Source organism: Siphateles boraxobius, unplaced genomic scaffold (genome assembly GCF_051911475.1).
Source record: "Siphateles boraxobius isolate OS27281-9 unplaced genomic scaffold, OSU_SipBor_1 296, whole genome shotgun sequence".
Lineage (NCBI taxonomy): Eukaryota > Metazoa > Chordata > Actinopteri > Cypriniformes > Leuciscidae > Siphateles > Siphateles boraxobius.
The window spans coordinates 675,001-682,500 of record NW_027508915.1 but is presented as its reverse complement, the minus strand read 5'-3'; the positions used below and the strand labels follow the sequence as shown (position 1 = coordinate 682,500).

Below are 7,500 nucleotides of genomic sequence, written 5' to 3'. Positions count from 1 at the left end.
TGAGATTCTTCAGAGAGCATGAAAGAGTTTGAGTTTTTTCAAAAGTTCCTCTTAGTTTAAAAAAAAAGACTCACTGAGCTTCTGCAGAAAGCCTTTAAAAGTCTCTGAGATTCTACAGAGAGTATGAAAGAGTTTGAGTTTTTTCAAAAGTTCTTCTTAGTTTTCTTCATTAATGGTCTAACCTTTTAAATTGCCCAATTTTGGCAGCAGTTTTCGCTTACGGCCATACCACCTTGGTCACGCCCGATCTCGTCTGATCTCGGAAGCTAAGCAGGGTCGGGCCTGGTTAGTACTTGGATGGGAGACCGCCTGGGAATACCAGGTGCTGTAAGCTTTTTTGATTTAAAAAAAAAAAAAGAGTCCCTGAGCTTCTGCAGAAAGCCTTTAAAAGTCTCTGAGATTCTTCAGAGAGCATGAAAGAGTTTGAGTTTTTTCAAAAGTTCCTCTTAGTTTAAAAAAAAAGACTCACTGAGCTTCTGCAGAAAGCCTTTAAAAGTCTCTGAGATTCTACAGAGAGTATGAAAGAGTTTGAGTTTTTTCAAAAGTTCTTCTTAGTTTTCTTCATTAATGGTCTAACCTTTTAAATAGCCCAATTTTGGCAGCAGTTTTCGCTTACGGCCATACCACCTTGGTCACGCCCGATCTCGTCTGATCTCGGAAGCTAAGCAGGGTCGGGCCTGGTTAGTACTTGGATGGGAGACCGCCTGGGAATACCAGGTGCTGTAAGCTTTTTTGATTTAAAAAAAAAAAGAGTCCCTGAGCTTCTTCAGAAAGCCTTTAAAAGTCTCTGAGATTCTTCAGAGAGCATGAAAGAGTTTGAGTTTTTTCAAAAGTTCTTCTTACTTTAAAAAAAAGACTCACTGAGCTTCTTCAGAAAGCCTTTAAAAGTCTCTGAGATTCTTCAGAGAGCATGAAAGAGTTTGAGTTTTTTCAAAAGTTCTTCTTAGTTTTCTTCATTAATGGTCTAACCTTTTAAATTGCCCAATTTTGGCAGCAGTTTTCGCTTACGGCCATACCACCTTGGTCACGCCTGATCTCGTCTGATCTCGGAAGCTAAGCAGGGTCGGGCCTGGTTAGTACTTGGATGGGAGACCGCCTGGGAATACCAGGTGCTGTAAGCTTTTTTGATTTAAAAAAAAAAAAAGAGTCCCTGAGCTTCTTCAGAAAGCCTTTAAAAGTCTCTGAGATTCTTCAGAGAGCATGAAAGAGTTTGAGTTTTTTCAAAAGTTCTTCTTACTTTAAAAAAAAGACTCACTGAGCTTCTTCAGAAAGCCTTTAAAAGTCTCTGAGATTCTTCAGAGAGCATGAAAGAGTTTGAGTTTTTTCAAAAGTTCTTCTTAGTTTTCTTCATTAATGGTCTAACCTTTTAAATTGCCCAATTTTGGCAGCAGTTTTCGCTTACGGCCATACCACCTTGGTCACGCCCGATCTCGTCTGATCTCGGAAGCTAAGCAGGGTCGGGCCTGGTTAGTACTTGGATGGGAGACCGCCTGGGAATACCAGGTGCTGTAAGCTTTTTTGATTTAAAAAAAAAAAAAAAAAAAAGAGTCCCTGAGCTTCTTCAGAAAGCCTTTAAAAGTCTCTGAGATTCTTCAGAGAGCATGAAAGAGTTTGAGTTTTTTCAAAAGTTCTTCTTACTTTAAAAAAAAGACTCACTGAGCTTCTTCAGAAAGCCTTTAAAAGTCTCTGAGATTCTTCAGAGAGCATGAAAGAGTTTGAGTTTTTTCAAAAGTTCTTCTTAGTTTAAAAAAAAGACTCACTGAGCTTCTGCAGAAAGCCTTTAAAAGTCTCTGAGATTCTTCAGAGAGCATGAAAGAGTTTGAGTTTTTTCAAAAGTTCTTCTTAGTTTAAAAAAAAAGACTCACTGAGCTTCTTCAGAAAGCCTTTAAAAGTCTCTGAGATTCTTCAGAGAGCATGAAAGAGTTTGAGTTTTTTCAAAAGTTCTTCTTAGTTTTCTTCATTAATGGTCTAACCTTTTAAATTGCCCAATTTTGGCAGCAGTTTTCGCTTACGGCCATACCACCTTGGTCACGCCCGATCTCGTCTGATCTCGGAAGCTAAGCAGGGTCGGGCCTGGTTAGTACTTGGATGGGAGACCGCCTGGGAATACCAGGTGCTGTAAGCTTTTTTGATTTAAAAAAAAAAAAAGAGTCCCTGAGCTTCTGCAGAAAGCCTTTAAAAGTCTCTGAGATTCTTCAGAGAGCATGAAAGAGTTTGAGTTTTTTCAAAAGTTCCTCTTAGTTTAAAAAAAAAGACTCACTGAGCTTCTGCAGAAAGCCTTTAAAAGTCTCTGAGATTCTACAGAGAGTATGAAAGAGTTTGAGTTTTTTCAAAAGTTCTTCTTAGTTTTCTTCATGAATGGTCTAACCTTTTAAATAGCCCAATTTTGGCAGCAGTTTTCGCTTACGGCCATACCACCTTGGTCACGCCCGATCTCGTCTGATCTCGGAAGCTAAGCAGGGTCGGGCCTGGTTAGTACTTGGATGGGAGACCGCCTGGGAATACCAGGTGCTGTAAGCTTTTTTGATTTAAAAAAAAAAAAGAGTCCCTGAGCTTCTTCAGAAAGCCTTTAAAAGTCTCTGAGATTCTTCAGAGAGCATGAAAGAGTTTGAGTTTTTTCAAAAGTTCTTCTTACTTTAAAAAAAAGACTCACTGAGCTTCTTCAGAAAGCCTTTAAAAGTCTCTGAGATTCTTCAGAGAGCATGAAAGAGTTTGAGTTTTTTCAAAAGTTCTTCTTAGTTTTCTTCATTAATGGTCTAACCTTTTAAATTGCCCAATTTTGGCAGCAGTTTTCGCTTACGGCCATACCACCTTGGTCACGCCCGATCTCGTCTGATCTCGGAAGCTAAGCAGGGTCGGGCCTGGTTAGTACTTGGATGGGAGACCGCCTGGGAATACCAGGTGCTGTAAGCTTTTTTGATTTAAAAAAAAAAAAAGAGTCCCTGAGCTTCTGCAGAAAGCCTTTAAAAGTCTCTGAGATTCTTCAGAGAGCATGAAAGAGTTTGAGTTTTTTCAAAAGTTCCTCTTAGTTTAAAAAAAAAGACTCACTGAGCTTCTGCAGAAAGCCTTTAAAAGTCTCTGAGATTCTACAGAGAGTATGAAAGAGTTTGAGTTTTTTCAAAAGTTCTTCTTAGTTTTCTTCATTAATGGTCTAACCTTTTAAATAGCCCAATTTTGGCAGCAGTTTTCGCTTACGGCCATACCACCTTGGTCACGCCCGATCTCGTCTGATCTCGGAAGCTAAGCAGGGTCGGGCCTGGTTAGTACTTGGATGGGAGACCGCCTGGGAATACCAGGTGCTGTAAGCTTTTTTGATTTAAAAAAAAAAAGAGTCCCTGAGCTTCTTCAGAAAGCCTTTAAAAGTCTCTGAGATTCTTCAGAGAGCATGAAAGAGTTTGAGTTTTTTCAAAAGTTCTTCTTACTTTAAAAAAAAGACTCACTGAGCTTCTTCAGAAAGCCTTTAAAAGTCTCTGAGATTCTTCAGAGAGCATGAAAGAGTTTGAGTTTTTTCAAAAGTTCTTCTTAGTTTTCTTCATTAATGGTCTAACCTTTTAAATTGCCCAATTTTGGCAGCAGTTTTCGCTTACGGCCATACCACCTTGGTCACGCCTGATCTCGTCTGATCTCGGAAGCTAAGCAGGGTCGGGCCTGGTTAGTACTTGGATGGGAGACCGCCTGGGAATACCAGGTGCTGTAAGCTTTTTTGATTTAAAAAAAAAAAAAGAGTCCCTGAGCTTCTGCAGAAAGCCTTTAAAAGTCTCTGAGATTCTTCAGAGAGCATGAAAGAGTTTGAGTTTTTTCAAAAGTTCCTCTTAGTTTAAAAAAAAAGACTCACTGAGCTTCTGCAGAAAGCCTTTAAAAGTCTCTGAGATTCTACAGAGAGTATGAAAGAGTTTGAGTTTTTTCAAAAGTTCTTCTTAGTTTTCTTCATTAATGGTCTAACCTTTTAAATAGCCCAATTTTGGCAGCAGTTTTCGCTTACGGCCATACCACCTTGGTCACGCCCGATCTCGTCTGATCTCGGAAGCTAAGCAGGGTCGGGCCTGGTTAGTACTTGGATGGGAGACCGCCTGGGAATACCAGGTGCTGTAAGCTTTTTTGATTTAAAAAAAAAAAGAGTCCCTGAGCTTCTTCAGAAAGCCTTTAAAAGTCTCTGAGATTCTTCAGAGAGCATGAAAGAGTTTGAGTTTTTTCAAAAGTTCTTCTTACTTTAAAAAAAAGACTCACTGAGCTTCTTCAGAAAGCCTTTAAAAGTCTCTGAGATTCTTCAGAGAGCATGAAAGAGTTTGAGTTTTTTCAAAAGTTCTTCTTAGTTTTCTTCATTAATGGTCTAACCTTTTAAATTGCCCAATTTTGGCAGCAGTTTTCGCTTACGGCCATACCACCTTGGTCACGCCTGATCTCGTCTGATCTCGGAAGCTAAGCAGGGTCGGGCCTGGTTAGTACTTGGATGGGAGACCGCCTGGGAATACCAGGTGCTGTAAGCTTTTTTGATTTAAAAAAAAAAAAAAAAAAAAAAGATTCCCTGAGCTTCTTCAGAAAGCCTTTAAAAGTCTCTGAGATTCTTCAGAGAGCATGAAAGAGTTTGAGTTTTTTCAAAAGTTCTTCTTACTTTAAAAAAAAGACTCACTGAGCTTCTTCAGAAAGCCTTTAAAAGTCTCTGAGATTCTTCAGAGAGCATGAAAGAGTTTGAGTTTTTTCAAAAGTTCTTCTTAGTTTTCTTCATTAATGGTCTAACCTTTTAAATTGCCCAATTTTGGCAGCAGTTTTCGCTTACGGCCATACCACCTTGGTCACGCCCGATCTCGTCTGATCTCGGAAGCTAAGCAGGGTCGGGCCTGGTTAGTACTTGGATGGGAGACCGCCTGGGAATACCAGGTGCTGTAAGCTTTTTTGATTTAAAAAAAAAAAAAGAGTCCCTGAGCTTCTTCAGAAAGCCTTTAAAAGTCTCTGAGATTCTTCAGAGAGCATGAAAGAGTTTGAGTTTTTTCAAAAGTTCTTCTTACTTTAAAAAAAAGACTCACTGAGCTTCTTCAGAAAGCCTTTAAAAGTCTCTGAGATTCTTCAGAGAGCATGAAAGAGTTTGAGTTTTTTCAAAAGTTCTTCTTAGTTTTCTTCATTAATGGTCTAACCTTTTAAATTGCCCAATTTTGGCAGCAGTTTTCGCTTACGGCCATACCACCTTGGTCACGCCCGATCTCGTCTGATCTCGGAAGCTAAGCAGGGTCGGGCCTGGTTAGTACTTGGATGGGAGACCGCCTGGGAATACCAGGTGCTGTAAGCTTTTTTGATTTAAAAAAAAAAAAAAAAAAAAGAGTCCCTGAGCTTCTTCAGAAAGCCTTTAAAAGTCTCTGAGATTCTTCAGAGAGCATGAAAGAGTTTGAGTTTTTTCAAAAGTTCTTCTTACTTTAAAAAAAAGACTCACTGAGCTTCTTCAGAAAGCCTTTAAAAGTCTCTGAGATTCTTCAGAGAGCATGAAAGAGTTTGAGTTTTTTCAAAAGTTCTTCTTAGTTTTCTTCATTAATGGTCTAACCTTTTAAATTGCCCAATTTTGGCAGCAGTTTTCGCTTACGGCCATACCACCTTGGTCACGCCCGATCTCGTCTGATCTCGGAAGCTAAGCAGGGTCGGGCCTGGTTAGTACTTGGATGGGAGACCGCCTGGGAATACCAGGTGCTGTAAGCTTTTTTGATTTAAAAAAAAAAAAAAAAAAAAGAGTCCCTGAGCTTCTTCAGAAAGCCTTTAAAAGTCTCTGAGATTCTTCAGAGAGCATGAAAGAGTTTGAGTTTTTTCAAAAGTTCTTCTTACTTTAAAAAAAAGACTCACTGAGCTTCTTCAGAAAGCCTTTAAAAGTCTCTGAGATTCTTCAGAGAGCATGAAAGAGTTTGAGTTTTTTCAAAAGTTCTTCTTAGTTTAAAAAAAAGACTCACTGAGCTTCTGCAGAAAGCCTTTAAAAGTCTCTGAGATTCTTCAGAGAGCATGAAAGAGTTTGAGTTTTTTCAAAAGTTCTTCTTAGTTTAAAAAAAAAGACTCACTGAGCTTCTTCAGAAAGCCTTTAAAAGTCTCTGAGATTCTTCAGAGAGCATGAAAGAGTTTGAGTTTTTTCAAAAGTTCTTCTTAGTTTTCTTCATTAATGGTCTAACCTTTTAAATTGCCCAATTTTGGCAGCAGTTTTCGCTTACGGCCATACCACCTTGGTCACGCCCGATCTCGTCTGATCTCGGAAGCTAAGCAGGGTCGGGCCTGGTTAGTACTTGGATGGGAGACCGCCTGGGAATACCAGGTGCTGTAAGCTTTTTTGATTTAAAAAAAAAAAGAGTCCCTGAGCTTCTTCAGAAAGCCTTTAAAAGTCTCTGAGATTCTTCAGAGAGCATGAAAGAGTTTGAGTTTTTTCAAAAGTTCTTCTTACTTTAAAAAAAAGACTCACTGAGCTTCTTCAGAAAGCCTTTAAAAGTCTCTGAGATTCTTCAGAGAGCATGAAAGAGTTTGAGTTTTTTCAAAAGTTCTTCTTAGTTTTCTTCATTAATGGTCTAACCTTTTAAATTGCCCAATTTTGGCAGCAGTTTTCGCTTACGGCCATACCACCTTGGTCACGCCTGATCTCGTCTGATCTCGGAAGCTAAGCAGGGTCGGGCCTGGTTAGTACTTGGATGGGAGACCGCCTGGGAATACCAGGTGCTGTAAGCTTTTTTGATTTAAAAAAAAAAAAAAAAAAAAAAGATTCCCTGAGCTTCTTCAGAAAGCCTTTAAAAGTCTCTGAGATTCTTCAGAGAGCATGAAAGAGTTTGAGTTTTTTCAAAAGTTCTTCTTACTTTAAAAAAAAGACTCACTGAGCTTCTTCAGAAAGCCTTTAAAAGTCTCTGAGATTCTTCAGAGAGCATGAAAGAGTTTGAGTTTTTTCAAAAGTTCTTCTTAGTTTTCTTCATTAATGGTCTAACCTTTTAAATTGCCCAATTTTGGCAGCAGTTTTCGCTTACGGCCATACCACCTTGGTCACGCCCGATCTCGTCTGATCTCGGAAGCTAAGCAGGGTCGGGCCTGGTTAGTACTTGGATGGGAGACCGCCTGGGAATACCAGGTGCTGTAAGCTTTTTTGATTTAAAAAAAAAAAAAGAGTCCCTGAGCTTCTTCAGAAAGCCTTTAAAAGTCTCTGAGATTCTTCAGAGAGCATGAAAGAGTTTGAGTTTTTTCAAAAGTTCTTCTTACTTTAAAAAAAAGACTCACTGAGCTTCTTCAGAAAGCCTTTAAAAGTCTCTGAGATTCTTCAGAGAGCATGAAAGAGTTTGAGTTTTTTCAAAAGTTCTTCTTAGTTTTCTTCATTAATGGTCTAACCTTTTAAATTGCCCAATTTTGGCAGCAGTTTTCGCTTACGGCCATACCACCTTGGTCACGCCCGATCTCGTCTGATCTCGGAAGCTAAGCAGGGTCGGGCCTGGTTAGTACTTGGATGGGAGACCGCCTGGGAATACCAGGTGCTGTAAGCTTTTTTGATTTAAAAAA

The 7,500-nt window shown here is 39.3% G+C and overlaps 18 non-coding genes across 18 annotated transcripts; all 18 read left to right on the top strand.

The window, feature by feature from the left end:
* Nucleotides 1-215: 215 nt before the first annotated feature.
* Nucleotides 216-334, top strand: LOC143754649 (5S ribosomal RNA). The gene has a single exon (XR_013208426.1). It is a non-coding gene; the product is annotated as a 5S ribosomal RNA (ribosomal RNA).
* A 276-nt stretch (nucleotides 335-610) lies between these two features.
* Nucleotides 611-729, top strand: LOC143754648 (5S ribosomal RNA). Its single transcript, XR_013208425.1, has one exon. It is a non-coding gene; the product is annotated as a 5S ribosomal RNA (ribosomal RNA).
* Nucleotides 730-1,002: 273 nt separating this feature from the next.
* On the top strand, nucleotides 1,003-1,121 carry LOC143756054 (5S ribosomal RNA). The gene has a single exon (XR_013209771.1). It is a non-coding gene; the product is annotated as a 5S ribosomal RNA (ribosomal RNA).
* A 275-nt stretch (nucleotides 1,122-1,396) lies between these two features.
* On the top strand, nucleotides 1,397-1,515 carry LOC143754647 (5S ribosomal RNA). The gene has a single exon (XR_013208424.1). It is a non-coding gene; the product is annotated as a 5S ribosomal RNA (ribosomal RNA).
* A 491-nt stretch (nucleotides 1,516-2,006) lies between these two features.
* Nucleotides 2,007-2,125, top strand: LOC143754646 (5S ribosomal RNA). Its single transcript, XR_013208423.1, has one exon. It is a non-coding gene; the product is annotated as a 5S ribosomal RNA (ribosomal RNA).
* Nucleotides 2,126-2,401: 276 nt separating this feature from the next.
* On the top strand, nucleotides 2,402-2,520 carry LOC143754645 (5S ribosomal RNA). Its single transcript, XR_013208422.1, has one exon. It is a non-coding gene; the product is annotated as a 5S ribosomal RNA (ribosomal RNA).
* A 274-nt stretch (nucleotides 2,521-2,794) lies between these two features.
* On the top strand, nucleotides 2,795-2,913 carry LOC143754644 (5S ribosomal RNA). Its single transcript, XR_013208421.1, has one exon. It is a non-coding gene; the product is annotated as a 5S ribosomal RNA (ribosomal RNA).
* A 276-nt stretch (nucleotides 2,914-3,189) lies between these two features.
* On the top strand, nucleotides 3,190-3,308 carry LOC143754643 (5S ribosomal RNA). Its single transcript, XR_013208420.1, has one exon. It is a non-coding gene; the product is annotated as a 5S ribosomal RNA (ribosomal RNA).
* Nucleotides 3,309-3,581: 273 nt separating this feature from the next.
* On the top strand, nucleotides 3,582-3,700 carry LOC143756053 (5S ribosomal RNA). The gene has a single exon (XR_013209770.1). It is a non-coding gene; the product is annotated as a 5S ribosomal RNA (ribosomal RNA).
* Nucleotides 3,701-3,976: 276 nt separating this feature from the next.
* On the top strand, nucleotides 3,977-4,095 carry LOC143754641 (5S ribosomal RNA). Its single transcript, XR_013208418.1, has one exon. It is a non-coding gene; the product is annotated as a 5S ribosomal RNA (ribosomal RNA).
* A 273-nt stretch (nucleotides 4,096-4,368) lies between these two features.
* Nucleotides 4,369-4,487, top strand: LOC143756052 (5S ribosomal RNA). The gene has a single exon (XR_013209769.1). It is a non-coding gene; the product is annotated as a 5S ribosomal RNA (ribosomal RNA).
* Nucleotides 4,488-4,771: 284 nt separating this feature from the next.
* On the top strand, nucleotides 4,772-4,890 carry LOC143754640 (5S ribosomal RNA). Its single transcript, XR_013208417.1, has one exon. It is a non-coding gene; the product is annotated as a 5S ribosomal RNA (ribosomal RNA).
* Nucleotides 4,891-5,165: 275 nt separating this feature from the next.
* On the top strand, nucleotides 5,166-5,284 carry LOC143754639 (5S ribosomal RNA). Its single transcript, XR_013208416.1, has one exon. It is a non-coding gene; the product is annotated as a 5S ribosomal RNA (ribosomal RNA).
* Nucleotides 5,285-5,566: 282 nt separating this feature from the next.
* Nucleotides 5,567-5,685, top strand: LOC143754638 (5S ribosomal RNA). The gene has a single exon (XR_013208415.1). It is a non-coding gene; the product is annotated as a 5S ribosomal RNA (ribosomal RNA).
* A 491-nt stretch (nucleotides 5,686-6,176) lies between these two features.
* On the top strand, nucleotides 6,177-6,295 carry LOC143754637 (5S ribosomal RNA). The gene has a single exon (XR_013208414.1). It is a non-coding gene; the product is annotated as a 5S ribosomal RNA (ribosomal RNA).
* A 273-nt stretch (nucleotides 6,296-6,568) lies between these two features.
* On the top strand, nucleotides 6,569-6,687 carry LOC143756051 (5S ribosomal RNA). The gene has a single exon (XR_013209768.1). It is a non-coding gene; the product is annotated as a 5S ribosomal RNA (ribosomal RNA).
* A 284-nt stretch (nucleotides 6,688-6,971) lies between these two features.
* LOC143754636 (5S ribosomal RNA) lies at nucleotides 6,972-7,090 on the top strand. The gene has a single exon (XR_013208413.1). It is a non-coding gene; the product is annotated as a 5S ribosomal RNA (ribosomal RNA).
* Nucleotides 7,091-7,365: 275 nt separating this feature from the next.
* On the top strand, nucleotides 7,366-7,484 carry LOC143754635 (5S ribosomal RNA). Its single transcript, XR_013208412.1, has one exon. It is a non-coding gene; the product is annotated as a 5S ribosomal RNA (ribosomal RNA).
* The last annotated feature ends 16 nt before the right edge of the window (nucleotides 7,485-7,500 follow it).